This window comes from Vulpes vulpes, chromosome 11, assembly GCF_048418805.1.
Source record: "Vulpes vulpes isolate BD-2025 chromosome 11, VulVul3, whole genome shotgun sequence".
In the NCBI taxonomy this organism is placed as follows: Eukaryota; Metazoa; Chordata; class Mammalia; order Carnivora; family Canidae; genus Vulpes; species Vulpes vulpes.
The window spans coordinates 52,491,664-52,508,460 of NC_132790.1; positions in this window are offsets into that span (position 1 = coordinate 52,491,664).

The window sequence follows — 16,797 nt, forward strand, 5'->3', positions numbered from 1 at the left end:
AAAGATGTGGATAATAAACTTTTAAAGGAAAACAGCAAGTGGCAGAAATCCAAGATGTAAAAAGAAAAGAAAGGTACATGGAAGTTTTTAAACTTATGCAGAAAGACAAGGAATTGGAATAGCTCAAACAATTGTGAAAAACAAGATTAAAGTCTTCCCCGTATCCTGGTGTCAGTAGCCACAAAGGAGATTATCTTCAGAGACATTTATAAGCCACACCTCTTTCTGCTGCCTCCTGCTATATTCTCCTGGCAGGTGGCTGGCATGCCAGCCCCTCTCTGCTCCTCTGAGACCCTAGCCAAACTGGGAGCCAGTAGGACCCTGACTTTATAGGCCAAGCTTCCTATGTCCTCAGCCTTTCCCCTCATAGCCTTTCCCCCTAGCAATTCACTTACCTGCCCCAATCCTTCCAGCCTGGGGCTGCTTTTCCAGACCTACCCCAGTGCAGTCCTTCACCCCAAGAACTTTGGGCTGTGTTCCCAAAGAAAGTTGAATCCTTTGTAGAACAGGGAGGAAGCAAGAGTCAATGACTCATTGCACCTGGACCCACTGTACGCACTTTGTGGCCATTCAACTACTAAAAACACAAGACTGACAGGCATCTCTAGTTTGCATGGTCGTGATCATTACTCTCTGGAAACATGGGGGCACAATCACAACTCTAGGGGTGCCAGGAAGAGAGGGGAAAGATACACATACACACACCCATCCTGGGGGCTAATTGGTACTCTTGCCAGGACAGGCAGGGGTGAGAGAAGAAAAGAGACCCTTGATGCCACTTGTTGGGTCCCAGCTGGATCAGACAGATCGTGGCTGTCTTACTGGTGTGACTTTGGGGAGCTGGAGCCTGTAGCTTCCTCGTCTGTCATTTTCTGACCAACAGCCTGCATCCTGTTCTGTCTGCCCTACTCCTCCTCAGCACGGAGTTCCAAATTAAGAAAATGATACTCTGCATACATGGTGTTTGATTTTCAAAATTAAATAAAAGTTAAGAACACAGTGGGAGATTGAGGTGTTGTGAATAAGTTTGGTAAGGGGATATTGTTTATCCTTTTTGAAGCTATCAAGATGTTCAAGTATAGAGTATATAAAAACGTGAATGTTTAACATTAGGGAAAATAAATGACTCCTCATTGCTCTCTTTTGCTCAGTCCCACAGTCCTCCCAGCGCCATAACCTGGACTCACCTGATGAAACACCTACCTTTGCACTGGTCTAGATACTTCTCTCACTTATCTCTGCCTTTTCTTTTCACCACATGCCTAAGGCCCCTGCACTCCCTAAATGATACGAAGGACTTGTTTGTCCCCTGAACCCAAGGACTGGAGAAACAAAAGAAATAAAAGAGAAGAGAAGAGAACCTTTCCCATTTGTTCCGTGAAGTCACTCTACTCATGGAAACTGGAACAGTGAGTGTAAATGTTGGCAGGAGATTCTTTCCACAGCAGACCTGACCTGCACCTAACATGGTGAATATAACTAGCATCAGTATTTCCTGAGTGCACTTTTAACACCCAAGCCAAAAGGAGAAACCTGGCTATTTGGCCAAGATGGCTCAGTTCAGCAACGAAGTCAAGTCCCTACTTACCTGTTATTTCATTGTCAGGAACTCAGCCACCACCTGTCCTATGTATTCTCATCCAGGAACAGTTTGAAAACCGGGCTGATAAAACTGGGGAAAGAGAAAGAAGCCACAAGAATCCAGAATTTGGAAGCATCACTGGACACACCAGGCAGGAATCCCCCACCAATCACCTGGGGATGATGCTGTCTCGGCCCAACCCACAGGGGTGCACCGACAGGATGAGCCCCCACGTCTCCTGGGGTCCAAAGGAAGGGAGCAATGGTTGCTCTGCACTTTAGGGAGATATTATCCTGATCTCATAGATGACAATATGAAAATCATGCGGTTTTATACTTGAAGTAGACTTTCTGCTCACAGTTATCATTTCATTAGTTTTAATTTTCAGGATGAAACATAAAGTCCGAGGAAACCCTCAGCATAATCACTTGGGGACTCATGTCTCCACAGCAAAGACACCAGTCCTGAACTTCTCCTTTCAGAATTCTTGGGTAACTGCACCAGCATTTGTTCTTCAGCATGCATGTCAGCACTTTAGAGCTCGAAACCTCCCTGTTGTGCCCTGTTCCCACTCTCTGGATGCACCTGCCATCTGTTAGCATGGCTCCTCTATATGTGGGATTCAAGCAATACCAGAGCTTCTACCCTCGCTCTGCTTTCCATCACCCTGGACATGTGCCAGTCCTCTTTAGATCTATTTAATGGCTAGTGGAACAACCCAAGAACTCATGTCATGCTGGAGGGTCCGTGACTCTCATCACATGAGGCCAGCTATGACAACTTGCACAGGACCAAAGCTGGAGTTCAGACTTTATGAGTCCAATGTTGGTACCACAATCCCCATAGGGTAAATAGAGTCACCAAATACAGACTAAAGTTTAAATTGCAGGGAAACTGGGTGATGTTCACATAGCCTCCTAGTACAATGGTAGATGGAGATCTGTCCTACTAATCCTCATTACCAGATTCATTCTTCACTCCATGATTGATGTGTAGGAAAGTACTTGTATACTGTGAAAAACTACCCAAATCAATGGTCATGATTAACTGCACTGCACAAATACTGATAATGTATTAGGAAGATGATGAATCACATTTCTGTGATCTTGAGATCTGTAAGAGAGAAAACATTTCAGGCATGATAGAGAATCTGCGACTTGGATTTACACATATGCACTTATTGAATCCTCACATAAGCCTGCTACTTATGGAAGAGCTAGGGTCAGTAAGCTTTATTTAAAGGATAGTATTAAAATAAAATAAAATAAAATAAAGGATAGTATGAGGTGTCTAGAAAATGGCAGAACTACAACTTAAGTTTAGCTCTTCCTGTCTCTGAACCTCCAACCCCTAGCCATGCTGATCTTTTTTTTTTTTATAAGAGTGGTTCATTTTTTAAAATTTTATTTTTATTCATGAGAAAGAGAGAGAGAGAGAGAGGCAGAGACACAGGCAGAGGGAAAAGCAGGCTCCATGCAGGGAGCCCAACGTGGGACTCTATCCCGGGTCTCCAGGATCGCCCTGGGCCCAAGGCGGCGCTAAACTGCTGAGCCACCCGGGCCACTCTGTTCGCCACATGCTGATCTTGAGGGCTAGATGTCAGACCCAGATTTTTCCCGAATGTGTCACCTCTCAGGTCACACCCAGAGACTCCGGCCTCTTATCACACCCTCCTCTCCAACCTCTTCACGGCTGACCCCCACATGCAGTTTCTCCCAACCCAGGGGACTCTCTGGGGGAACTGACCCAACCCTGTAAGTCAGCTGCACCTCTCCTCAGTTCCGAGATCAGTCTCCTCCATGAGGATAACCCTCAGCCTTTCTGACTTCTAAGCACCTCCATCCCAAACAACAGGAATATCTCCCCTGCCTATGGTTGCAGCTGTCATATCCTTACTGTGTTTTATAAATATCTGTCAACCCCATAGGCCTTGATAGTTAATCATTTCTTCCTGCTTTGTAACATTTTGGACATTCCCCTTGTCTTTTGAATCTAGGAAATTCTTACCTATCTCCTTACCTCAGAAGGGCTCCTGTCCTATCTCACACTTGAAGAAGTCCATCTGAAGCAAGGCTGCAGCTCCCTGCCATGGTGCTACATATTCCTCCATCTCTCTTCACTAGTGACTACTTTCCTGTTTAAATTCAAAGTCAATGGGGCGCCTAGGGGGCTCAGTGGTTGAGTGCCTGCCTTCAACTCAGGATATGATCTGAGCTCCTGGGATCTAGTCCCGCATCGGGCTCCCTGCAAGGAGCCCGCTTCTCCCTCTATGTCTCTGCCTCTCTCTGTGTGTCTCATGAATAAATAAAATATTTGAAAAAAAATCAAAGTCAAGTCTATGCCTGCATTAAGTTCAGGTTCTCAAAGGTATCCCCTTCTTTCCTGCTCTCTGGAAAACTATTGATTAGTAAGTAACTGCCAAACTGCATCGTATTTTTTAAAATTTTAATCTTTATTGAACAATTTTCCAGAGGGAGGGGCAAGATGGCGGAAGAGTAGGGTCCCCAAGTCACCTGTCTCCACCAAATTACCTAGATAACCTTCAAATCATCCTGAAAATCTACGAATTCGGCCTGAGATTTAAAGAGAGACCAGCTGGAATGCTACAGTGAGAAGAGTTCGCGCTTCTATCAAGGTAGGAAGACGGGGAAAAATAAAGAAACAAAAGGCCTCCAAGGGGGAGGGGCCCCGCAAGGAGCCGGGCTGAGGCCGGGACCAGTGTCCCCAGGACAGGAGAGCCCCGTCCCGGAGGAGCAGGAGCTGCACCAACCTTAGGGGGGGGGTGGGGAAGGGGCCCGCAGGGAGTTAGAGCAGGACCCAGGAGGGCGGGGATGCCCTCGGGCTCCTGGGGACACTAACAGGCACCTGCGCCCCGGGAGAGTGCCCCGAGCTCCCTAAGGGCTGCAGCGCGCACGGCGGGACCCGGAGCAGCTCGGAGGGGCTCGGGCGGCGGCTCCGCGGAGGGGGCTGCGGGGCGGGAGCGGGAATCCAACAGCGCAGGCCCCGGAGCACAGGGCGCCGGGACACAGCCCAGGATCCGGCCTCCCCAGGGACAGGCAGAGGCCGGGAGGGCCCAGGACAGCGAGGACGCTCCTGCCCCGAGCTGAGCAGATCAGCGGCCCCGCCCGGGAGCCTCCAGGCCCTGCAGGCCGAGAGCTCCTGAGCTACTGTGGGGGCTGACTCCAGGGCTGCAGAGCTGCTGCCCCACTGCGGTTGTTCCTCCTGGGGCCTCACGGGGTAAACACCCCCCACTGAGCCCTGCACCAGGCAGGGGGCAGAGCAGCTCCCCCAAGTGCTGACACCTGAGAATCAGCACAGCAGGCCCCTCCCCCAGAAGACCAGCTGGACGGACAAGTTCCAGGGGAAGTCAAGGGACTTACAGTCCTCCTTTCTCTTCTTTCTTTTTCTCCTTTTCCCAATACAACTTGTTTTTGGCCACTCTGCACTGAGCAAAATGACTAGAAGGAAAAACCTCACCTCAAAAGAAAGAATCAGAAACAGTCCTCTTGCCCACAGAGTTACAAAATCTGGATTACAATTCAATGTCAGAAAGCCAATTCAGAAGCACTATTATACAGCTACTGGTGGCTCTAGAAAAAAGCATAAAGGACTCAAGAGACTTCATGACTGCAGAATTTAGATCTAATCAGGCAGAAATTAAAAATCAATTGAATGAACAGGCAGAAATTAAAAATCAATTGAATGAACAACTTTCCAATTTTTTTGACAGAGCAAATTGAAAAAAAAATGAATCTTTGATGACAGAGGCTCAACTTATGTAGGGTTAGTGGCATGTCCAATAGCCTATCATGTAGAACCTAGCAGGATTCTGAGATTGTATACATTACCTTAAGAGATACAATACCAGATTGAATCTAAATGGGCCTCAAAATTGATTGTAGAATCAAACTGATCAAATGTTGTTTTATCGGAGGCCTATCATGAGCACTCCATTTAAAGTAGCAGCCCCCACTCCATTCCCCAAATCTCTTGTCACCTGCTTTAGTTTAATTCATGGCTCTTATCATCACCACTTGACATATTTTTTATATATTCTGCACATTGTTCTTCTCTCTCTACTAGAGTATAATGCCTATAAGAGCTGAGACTCTCAGTATTGAATCCTCAGCACCTACAATGTAGGAACTCAATACATATTTATTAATTGAATAAATAAATAGAAATTAGCTTTCTTGTAACTTGATTTTTTCTTCTAAGAACTAAAAACAGAAGCCCTGTTCAATATAACTAAGATCTAAAAAAAAAAAAACTTAAGATCTAGCTACTCAACACCAACACTGCCCCAAAAGGACAAAGAACACAGGGACGAAAGGGCCAAAGGGCATGGGGACCAGAACAGAGCCCAACCATAACTGAGGCAATCCACTATCTCTTCACAAATAGGAGAACAAATTCCAGTGATGGGCAACACCATGAAGCCAATACCTACTGTCACATCCTTAGCAGAGCTCAGTGAAAGAGCAAATAACAACTACAATGCAATGTGGGAATTCTATACAATTCTAGAATATTTTCAAGTAACCTCCTTTATTTAGAAACTCCAGGCTTTCTCCCAATCCAGCCGTATAATCCCCTTCAGTCTCCATTCTAGAAATACAACCCACTTACCTCCTCCTCAACTGGTAAATCACAAGAGATTTCAGTGTCTGGGTGACAAGGTCCAAATCCAGGTGTACTCTGTGAGCATTTTGAAACAGCCCTCCACCCCCACCACCACCAAATTCCAGACTTATCCTTGGATGGTCTCCGCCAGTATCAGCAGACTGTAGTCCAATGGCCAAGAAGAGCTATTTCATGTATTTTTTCCAGTTTCCAGGTGTTTGTGGTGAGGATAAGCCCTACACCAGTTACTGCTTCATGGAGTGTTTTAGAATGATCTGTTTATGTATCTGATTCCCATTCTGGACTATGAGCTCCCAAAGACATCTAGGCCATGTTGGGCCCTGTGCCCAGTGCCAGATTGATTGTAATATTCATCATTAAACCTTTATGTTGACTCAACACCAAAGACCACCACCATGAATTCCTCCTGTCCTTATACACATGCAACATGCTACTCCTCTCAGGTGGGGACTGTGCCTCCATCCTCATGAATACAGGCTGCCTTGTGACTGCTTTGACAGTGACACAAATGACACTGGGCCAGTTCTGGGCTTGCTTTTAAGAAATCTGGCAGCTTCCACTTTCTCTTGTTAACTACTGTTCTTGGGCAGCTGTCCATGGAAGCCCAGGCTGTGCTGAGAGAAGGCTGAGCCACACAGAGAAGTGATGCTCACACTTTGTTTCACTGACCACCGGAGCTCCCAGGAAACCAGCAGCTTCACCTGCCAGCCTTGTGAGGTAACCTAGTGGAGTCTTCAGTTGATGCAGCCACAGATGTCTTCTGCCTGCAGGAGCATGAGAAACTCTAAGCGAGAACCACCCAACTGAGCCCAGACTACTCATAGAACCATGTGAGATGATAATGTTGTTTGTAATCATGAGTTTGAGGATTACTTCCTCATTATTACATAATAACCCCTTCTGACTATAATAATCTCTTGAAAGAAAAATCTAATTTTAAAAAGGACTGTAAATTCTGTTAACAAATTTCAACTGACTAAATTTTAAAGATGTTGGCTTTATGCAAGGATTCGTGAATTAGGCAGCATCCAGTCTAGCAGATACAAAGGAGCTCAAGTGTCCAGAACCTGGTGGGAGTAGTTAGAACTTGGTGGGACTAGGGTGGTACACAAAGTAAAAAGAGGGTTGATTACTGCAAGGTTATTTTCCATTAGAGGAAGCAGGGTCTATCATGCAGGTTACCTAACTAGTGCTGTTGAGGTAATTCCTGAGTAGCTGGTTAAGATTCCATGTCTAGAACAGCCAAAATGGTAAATAAGTCAATTCTCAGTTTGGTGATGTGGGGCTTAACATAAACCACTCCATTCTGAGCCTGTAGTCTTGTTTTCAACAGTCCCTTGAGGTCAATATCTGTGTATGTCATTGTTAGTTCCTTGTGTTTACTGGTACATTTATTCCCCCAAGTGCTTATTGAGTAGGTCGCATGTGCCAGGCCCATGTTGAGGGTAGGGATTCAGCTTCGAAGGTCCCAATTTCTGATGTTCCAGAGGCACAGACAACTTCCATACACGAAAACACAAACAGGGCCATTTCAAGTAGTGATAAGAGTTGTTCATTCCTTGTTCCTGAGCCCCTATTATGTGGCTGGCACTGACCTAGGCTGCAGGCACATCAATGAGTAAGACACACAAACAGCCCTGCTGCTCCTGTGGAGCTGACACCATGCAGGGGAGACTAAAACAAGCATCACCCAGCATGGTGAAAGGGGTCAGTGTCTGGAGACAAAAGCAGGGCTCAGAAAAATCAAGAGGTATAGTGGGAGCTGCTATGGGAGAGAGAGGAGCAGCCATGGGAAAAGAGATATGCAGGGCCTCATAACCACCCAAAGACCTGTCCTCTGCATGAGGGGAGCCACAGCCAGGTTCAGAGAAGGAAGACCAGCCCTGAGTTCTATGAAGGAGGTAACTGCTAGGGAGACTTGGGGCAAACAGGCTGCCTCTGTAGATCACGCAGGCAGGGAAGACTTCTCTGAGGAGGTAGCATATGAGCTGGCCCTTGTACTGACCATGTATCTAGCTTCCATGAACTTGAGGCCTTACTGTCTGCATACATGCACTTACTGTTCTGGACACACATGTTCTGGAGGATCCTATGTCATGCCCAAAGTTACCATGGCCTACTGCTTGCCCATTTCTCTCCTGCCAGAAATGCTTCTCAAACACATTCAATCATCCATATCCCACACTTCCAGGTGCCCACTCTATGGCTCTCACACTCTGGGCCATGTGCCCTCTGGCCTAATCACCCAGGGCCACATACCAGACAGCAGGGGAAGCCTCTATGCACCAGAGACCACAGAACCAACTCCAACTAGCCAATCTTGAGACTGCTAACCACGCCTTGCCCAGTTCTTCTAGAGGAAACCACAATAAAGGATCTTGTCCACAAATTATAAGCTTTATCATAATTAACCATTTATATTTCTATAAAGGTGTGTTTTAGGAAATTTAAAACAACCATAGAAAGAGAGCTGGTTTGGTCTCAGTTAAATGAGCATTTGGTAGGAGGAATGAAGCATGGACAGCAATCACTCAAGTATACAGTAGAGACTCCTGGTAAGGAAAATTGAGAACAGAAAGAAGGGATGGTAAAGAGAGATGTCGCTGTCGCTGAGCAGGTTATATCTTGGTAAGAGTGAGTCATATCTTGGTAAGAGAATGACACTGATGTCAGCCTGGAAGGAGGTCTGTGTGAAAGCACAGAGTGTAGGGAGTTTGGGAGCATAGCTAAGGGCTGAGGAGCCCATTTTTAAAAAGATTTATTTATTTATTTATTTAATTAATTTTAGACATAGAGAGGGAGAGAGAGAGGCAGAGACACAGGAGGAGGGAGAAGCAGGCTCCATGCCCGGAGCCCCATGTAGGACTCGATCCCGGAACGCCAGGATCACGCCCTGGGTCAAAGGCAGGTGCTAAACCACTGAGCCACCCAGGGATCCCTGTGGAGCCCATTTTAACTGGACATTGTGATGTCAGGGATAATGAGCATGAGGTCAATTCTTCACTTTATGTGGATTTCTTTTTTTTTTTTTTTATGTGGATTTCTTGAGTATTGATGATGTACAATGGATTTTCCTAGGGGACCAGCTGTGAAAACCACATAAAAAATCCATCTTGTTTGGTTTTCATTCATGTGAAGGGTGGCAGAGGGTAAACAAAGGAATCTGCAAATGTTATTGCATTTTAGAAACAGAGAAGTCAGGAAGGCAAACAGAGTAGGGAAGGAGCTACATATTAAAATGGATTAATTTACTAAGAAGGTGACACTCCTCCAGAGACCTTAAGAAGGAATGGATATGACCCAGCCTAGCCCAGCAGAGGAAGATGCTGAAGAGGAGTAACATGTGCGAAGCCTGAGGACAGGGACTTGCCTGGTCGTCCCAGCAGCAGTGGGACGTCCTGAGGCAGAGTGAGGTGAGTGACAGGAGGGGAACAGGGGTAAAAGCAGATGAAGTGGGGCCCCTCTGTGTAGGGTCACGGAGGCCACTGAGTGAGACACCACCGAGTGGAGCATTCTGAACAGAAGAGGGACATGATCCACAGTTTATGAGTGACTCAGGCAGCTCTGTTGAAACCAGGCTTTGTGCATCAAGGCAAGAGGAGATGAAGGGGCCTTGTCACAAGAATGTAGCAATAATTCAGGCTAATCAAGAGGAGGTTTCAGACCAGACTGGTGCAATAGAGTGGTGATAAGAGTTACGACACTGGATATGTTTTGCTGATAGACCTGACAGGGTTTGGCCACAGTTTGGATGTGGGATGTGAAATCATTGGTCACCCCACGCTGACTTCAAGGCTCCTGTCCTGTCAGGAAGGATGGACATGCTATTAGCAGAGAGGGAATAAACGAAGGTAGGTAGACAGGGGGAGACTTTGCAGAAGAGTTGTTCAGCTTTAGGAATGTTGAGACTGCGCTATTAGACTGCCTTTGGGTACATGCTGAATAAGAATCAGGAGGTCTGCCATAGTGGTACAGGTGGAGATAGGAATTTCAGAGTGGAAATGGGGCCATGATATACCAGGAAAATCGAAAAACATCACCATAGAGGTTGCCTGAGTGAAAGAGAGGGCAAAGAAGAGATCTGTGATCCCCTGAATCATGATACCTAAGGACCTAAAATTGCTTATTTGCACATTTAGGTTAAAGGTTTGCAGGATGCTGGGGTTGAGTGTGAAGATTTAGGTACTGCTTCTGAGTGCCCCTAACACAGTGCTTTATGCTGCAGAGAAGAGCAGGCAATGACCGCCTGGGAGAAGCAATGCCTGTGTTTTCTCAACCATGGTCCTTCTCCTCCAGCACACCCATGAGGAACACAGCCTAACATGCCCTTATCTTGGGGCCCCTGATGCTCTAAAAACACCCCAGGGCTCCATCTCTTTCAATCAGCTCCTGTCTTTGAGATTCCCAGAGTGCTTGCAGATAGTCTCCTGGGTCTTTATTCATATTATCTACATAATTGTACATGGTGCTGAAGGAAGTGATTAACTCTTATGTAAATACAGATGGAGCTCAGCATAATACTTTATAGTAACATAAGTGCTAATATCACTTTTTTCCCTCTTCCTAGTCCATCCACTTGATTTCAGGGCTCTTTTCTCAGTCCCTGCAAAAAGGAAAGAGAAGCCTCCTGTTCTCATCCTTCCAGAACCTTCTTTTGTTTGACTTGCTAGCTCCTTTCACTCCTCACTCCCCACACCTGCTCCTGCCTTCACTGTTCTCACCACCCTGGTTCCCTTTCATGCAGATACTGAACACAATGCTCCCACTGCCATCAGCCCACTCCCTCTCCACCCTCCCATCTCCATATGTGCTCGCTGGGGTCACCAAGTCTCTCCTGCTCACACTCTCCAGGGCCACTCTGTACTCTGTGGAACAATGCAAATTCTGGAACCTGAGAGGGAATGTTACCCCAGTGTGCTCCCTCCTCCTCTCTCACAAATGAGAAAGGAAATGGGTCCATGTACCCCAAACTACTCAGCATCCCAGCCAGGCCTGCAGCTGCATCCTCAAATCCAAAACATTGGGATTCTTGGGGCAAAGTATATGGAAATCCAAGTCCATTAGAATGTGGGAAGAGTCTAGAGATGCCTGGGTTGCTCAGCAGTTGAATGTTTGCCTTTGACTCAGGTTGTGATCCCAGGGTTCTGGTATCGAGTCCCACATCAGGCTCCCTGAGAGGAACCTGCCTCTCTCTCTGTGTCTCTCATGAATAAATAAATCAAATCTTGAAAAAATATAGGAAGAGTTTAAATGGGTTCTCCTCAGTTGAATCATGTTTTTTAAAAACACACTCCCACAGTGTCTACATCCAGCAAAGCTCCCTGACTAGTTGCTGAGCACCATCACTGGGGCCCTGGCAGTTCCATGTATCCTCCTAGCTCCCACTGAGGACCTGACAGAAGATCTTCTTTGGACGGCAGAGGTAGAAGCCCCAGCCCCCTCCAAGGTAAACTCATTTGTCCGAGACATTTTTTTTCTCCTTCAATAGAATTAAGCTATGAAATTATGAGTCTGATGAGTCTACATCTCAGATGATATATAGAATTATCTCAGTGCAGAGAGTTTCAAGTAAGACTGTGTTAATACCTGATACCTGAAACAAAAAAAAAAAAAAAAAATACCTGATACCTGGTACAATAGGGTATTTGATGAATGACAAGATCAGTTACAAACTGTACGGTAGTGAGCATTTTCCCCAATGTTTGTCCTTGAAAGTGAATTTTCCCTGATCAAAATGGACTTGCAACATCTTGCGTGAAATGCTCGAGCTTTTTTCATGTCCTCTATGTTTTGTTCTAGGGCCATTGACTCACTTGTTCCCATTTGGCTTCCTAAAGAGAACCAAAGACCTGTGTAAACACTGTATATTGTGATACATTCCTCACATTTATTCTCTAATTGCAGGTGGATGCAGCAAGGAAGGACAATGTTCCTTTTTTTTTTTTTTATCATCACCCAGGGATAATGTAAATAATGAAGGTGAGAAATTCTTCTCTGCTTCAGTCTGCAGAACCACAATGATTCTGGGTTTCTGCTGGGAATGGGTATTGAGATGTAATGAGAGAAACTCTCCTGTAAGAAACTATGACACCTGCACACCAATGTTCATGGCAGCAATGTCCACAATAGCCCAAATGTGGAAGAAGCCACGACGTCCTTCAACAGATAAATGGATAAAGATGTGAGATATATATATATATACACACACACAATGAAATATCACTCAGCCACCATAAAGGTCGAATACCCACCATTTGTTTCAGCATGGCTGGAACTGAAGGGCATTATGCTGAGTGAAACAAGTCAATCGGAAAAGGAGAATAATCATATGGTTTCACATATGGTTTCTTATATATGAGGAATATAAGAAATAGTGGAAGGGATTATAAGGGAAAGGAGGGGAACTGACTGGGGAAAAATTAGAGAGGGAGACAAACCATGAGAGACTCCTAACTGGGAAACAAACAAATGGTTGTAGAAGGGCAGGTAGGTGGGGAGATGGGGTAACTGGGTGATGGGCACTAAGGAGGGCATGTGGTGGGATGAACATTGGGTTTTATATGTTGGCAAAATGAATTTGAATATTTTTTAAAAATGTGCCCATGTATGTTTATTTTGGGGTTCTTTATGCTGATCCATTGTTCTCCCTGCCAGTTTTTATGGCAGTATCATATTTGTTAGAGTATTGTAGCTTCAATTGCATTTGAAGTCAGAAAGAGTGGAGCTTCCACTTTTTTCTCATGCTTGAGTTTGTTTTGGCTGTGTGAGGTCCATAAGTATTTTAGCATTATCTGTTCTGTTTCTATAAAATGACATTGGGATTTTGGTAGGTGTTGGATTGACTTGTACATTCTGCTTCCCAGGACCTCATAGAGTACCTGACATATGTGCATGGGCCCAGTAAATACCTGCAAATGAATGATCCCATCAGGCCAGCATACTAGTCAGCAAGGAACGAGGGACGGATAATTATGTCTTCTTCATCTTTGGATTCTACAGCTCTAATATCGAGGGTGCTAGCCACTAGCCTATATCTCTCTGTGTATAACTAATTTCATTCAATCACTAATTAGCTCTATTAATTATAATGAAAGAAAACACCAAATTGTTCAGTCACACTAGACACATTTCACATGTATCCATAAGAGTTAGAATCGGGCTGCTAAGTTTGGTTGTGAAAGCTATAATAGGCTTGTAAACTGAGAGTGTGAACAGTGATTCCCATGGCAGCTCTTATCACAATTCAGATATGCAACTGTGATTAATGTCTTATTGAAGGACTCCAATTCCACCAAGCCCAACAGATTTCTGAAAACACACAGAAAAAATCAGGGAGGTGCTGTATGACCCACCACAACCTCAACTAGAGTAGGAGGAATGGGCTTCTCTCTCCAATAATGGGATTGCTCATGTTTATGTGTCTATAGATTTTATTGTGGAGAGCCTCCAGGATCCCAGGAGTGAGGGAGAAGACTTTCCAGGTAGGGAACAGCACTCAGGTGGGAAACAATGGGAGAGGGTTCCAGGTAACAGTTCGGTTGTATCTGATGATCTGGAGACTATGAAGATGCACATGAAGTCAGAACAGGGAAATATGTGTAGAAGTCGGATTTGCTCATTTCATATTCGAATGACATATCAAAAGGAATTGCACCTGTAGGCTTTGAGTGTGCTGCCTTTGAAAAAGTGTATCCTTGCTTTGCTCTCTAAACTCTATCATTCCCATGAAACCTGCACACACACACACCTTTACAATTGCCAAATGTCAAGTCTTGGTTTTCTTTGCTTGGCGATTCTTGGAAATTGTGCATGAGAGATTGGGGGATATTTCTCTTAATGATTTATCATGAATGGATTCTGGGAGGGACATAACAACTCTCACAGGCACCTGACCCAAAGACTAAGTTCTAATGTGGTACATGAGAGGTAACTCCCTCCCATTCAACTTCTAGGACATGTGACATCATGGTTCTGTCGTGCTTGCTCCTCCTTAAAGACCACTCCCACACCTAGATATGTAAAGAATATTCCCTCTGGCATTCTGCATATGCTCCAGTGTCCTTTCCCAGATTCCACACCTCACCCATCAGATGGGCAAATATGCTTCCATTCGAGGGAAGACTATGTAGCTGCACTGCAGATGCTCCATGGCTGGCAGGAAATCTAGAGGACTATGTGAGGGACTGCTGGTCCTGTTGCAGACACTTGTACTCACAGCCTCACTGAGCTGTCACCTGGCATTAACCAGACTCAGGGCAGAGACTGGCCAGTGGGTCTAAGGGTCACTGCTTCTCTTAGAACCAAGTGCTTCAGCCATATGGTGTTGGTCTTGCCCTCATCACATCCTTGTCACGACCACCCTGTGATCCTTAGGCAAGCCTAGTCCTTTCATTCCCATGGTCGGGGCAAACCCTGGCAGGTACTGTATGTGGTCACATGGCCATACATTTCCCAAGGTCTCACTGAGTCACTAAGAGAAATTGGACAAATTACCACCCTCTGTAACGGTTCTAGGAATTTGAAGGGGTTGCTTAAGGTGAAAATGTCTCCTGAGTATGGTCATCTCAGGCTCAGAACAGACACTGGCTATGTGGAGGTGGTTGGCACTTTCTCCCTCAAGGTCCTCAGCAATCCCTGACCCAGGACAGCTGCTCCCTACACAAGAGGAACCCGTGGATTTAGTGGGTGGGTGCCAGCACACGTATTGTCTTTCCTCTGATGCTTCCATATTCCACAACAATGTGATTGGTGGAGGTTGACAGTAGAAAGGAAATGAAGCATATTTAGAAGAGGAAGTGGAACCAGGAAAGGAGCCAGGAGGCAGGAAGGTAATATCAGTCACAGACTGTCATGGAGACAGTGATTTCCTGCAGGAGGAACAGGACACAGGCATCCATTCCTGTCATTGAGAGAATGTGACTCTGGAAAAGCAGGTCAGAGAGCAAAGACCCACTCCCTCCCCTGTAGACATGAGGAAGTGGAGCTTGGGGGAGGACTCAGAGCTGAGGACGAATCATTCAGAATTCAGGGTACCTCATCCCTGGAGCAGCAGGGGCTGGGTTCTCACTTCCACTAACTCTGCAGTTTCCCTTCCCATGGCCACCCCCACGTCACTGCCATATCCCCTCAAAGACTACTTTGCAGATTCTGAGGATTCAGAAGAACCCAGCATCATGGTGCCTGTAATGTATTTTCCTCCTTCATCTCTTTCCACTTTCTCTCTGCAATCCATATAGCTCCTCTTTGTAGCCCTCACCTATTGTCCCTTCCTAGGACTCTCACCCTGAAGAAAGTGGTATCATCCAGGCACTTGAGGCCTTGCCTCTTCAGGATCTAGGAAATCTCTCTGCAGCTCCCCTCACCCCCTTTAGCACTGCCCTGGCCCCTGACCCTGGGTCTGGACCATTGATTCATGGTGAGCAGTCCTGAATGGCCCAGCAGGGAGCCAGCCTGGGAGTCTGAAGGGCTGAGCTGGAGGGGCCCCAGAGAAGTCTGGCTGTGTCCTGGGCACCCCCAACATGGGTCTATTCCTACCATGGGTGGCTCTGGTCATGCTTGATTCCTCCCTTCTTTTCAGCGGTCAAAAACTTCTCTATTACAGGACCCTAGAGAAAGAGCAGAAGATGCTGTTTCATAGGAGGAACACAAAGACATGTAAATGTGTGGTGCCTCGCATGAAGAGGGTAAGGCAAACAAGGGCATATGTTGCTCATCACTTCACCTTGTTGGGTCTACTGGGTAATCAGCCAAAATGCCAGGATAGCTGCTATTGCCCGTGACTGCAGAGACAAGATGATGGTCAAAATCTATGCAGGCCACTGGAGGGTGCCTGGAGTACCTCTCCCAGGGACCCAGGACCTAATCCGTGTACGCACCTGAGAATGAAGGGCTATGTCCTCCAGCAGCTGCTTAACTTGGAGGCAGGGGCTCTAGGTGCCTTAGAGCCACCATGGGCAGGCCTGGAGGAGGTGTATGCACTGTTTTATTTCTGAAGAACGCCCTTAGAGTTGTTCTTCATCTCATCTGCAGGACACAGCCCTGCCCTCCCATACAGCTAAAGTCAGCAAGAGAGCTTCCTCTGCTACTATCTAGGTGTGATGAGACATTCGGGGTTGGTTCTGACCACATCTGATTCAGGCATCTGGCAAATGAGGGAAGACAACGGCCCCCAGTGCTCATGAAAGTGGGAGAGCTCACTTCCCCCTGCTTCGCATCCCTCTGGGCACACAGTAGGCCCTGATTCGAGGAGGGGACACTATAGGATCCCAATTTGATTGGCAGCTGCCCATGTGTTTGGGTCCCCTGAGCCTCCATGAACCCTTGCAGGAGACAGGGGCTAACTTCATGGCACCACTTTCCAATGTGAGTTTTGGGGCTCTATAGATTCTGCCTCAATTGACAAGCAAGGCAATCAGAAAGGCAGTGATATCTGCTCCCAATGCAAGTATGTCCAGCAGCTCAGCTTGTACACTGTGCATTCTCACTCCCTGTGTAGTACATGAGCACGTAGTACCCGCTATGCCACCCACAGCACCCAAATGTGCCCAAGGCCAGTCCACAGAGAAGTCATG